Source organism: Nanorana parkeri, unplaced genomic scaffold (genome assembly GCF_000935625.1).
Source record: "Nanorana parkeri isolate BGI_ZX_2015 unplaced genomic scaffold, ASM93562v1 scaffold141, whole genome shotgun sequence".
Lineage (NCBI taxonomy): Eukaryota > Metazoa > Chordata > Amphibia > Anura > Dicroglossidae > Nanorana > Nanorana parkeri.
Window position 1 is genome coordinate 454,889 of NW_017306409.1, and position 664 is coordinate 455,552.

At 36.6% G+C, this 664-nt stretch overlaps 1 protein-coding gene across 1 annotated transcript in view; it reads left to right on the plus strand.

The window, feature by feature from the left end:
- Positions 1-664, plus strand: part of MMP24 (matrix metallopeptidase 24) — an 82,743-nt gene that overhangs the window by 45,692 nt on the left and 36,387 nt on the right. The gene's annotated exons all lie outside the window — the stretch shown is intronic.

The window sequence follows — 664 nt, forward strand, 5'->3', positions numbered from 1 at the left end:
CCGATTTCATAAGTAGGTCATGTTCTGAAATTCCTTTAGCTAGCAAAGTTCTAAGGTCCTACGATGGAAGGCTTGGCCTACGCCAAGGCATATCAGGTCACCAAACTCAGGTGTTGGTGTAAAGAGAATATATAAGGATGAAAATATTCATTTTTTTTAAACATTTTGATAGCTCCAAAATATAAAATATACAGAAAAATTATATTATTATTAACCACAAGCCGCTGGTCACAAGTGTCACCAGAACAGTTGGTGCCCCCGTTAACAGATTTGCCCTCCTCTTATGTTCTAGTGACAACTGTACATTTTTTTTTCATTTTCTGTGCCAAGACAGTGCTCACTAGGACCAATAGAGATGGTGAATCTCCCCCCAAAAAAGGTTTGGCTGTACATACACTTCAAATACGCTGTAAATACAACAAGTATAAACAGAATAAATAAAATGGGGAGCTTAAAATGTACCTGTAGTAAAGTATGAAGATGAACCATATAAACTGGAAATAATTGTTTGATGCAAGAATCTAGATTTGGCCGCACATACCTTTAGTAGTCTTCTAGAACGTCCTGGGAAGCTTTAATCCAGCTGTACTCTATATGCAAAGTAATCTGAGAAGTCACCTCTTTAGTCCATTTCCCACCCCAATATTGGTTATAAATATAATAA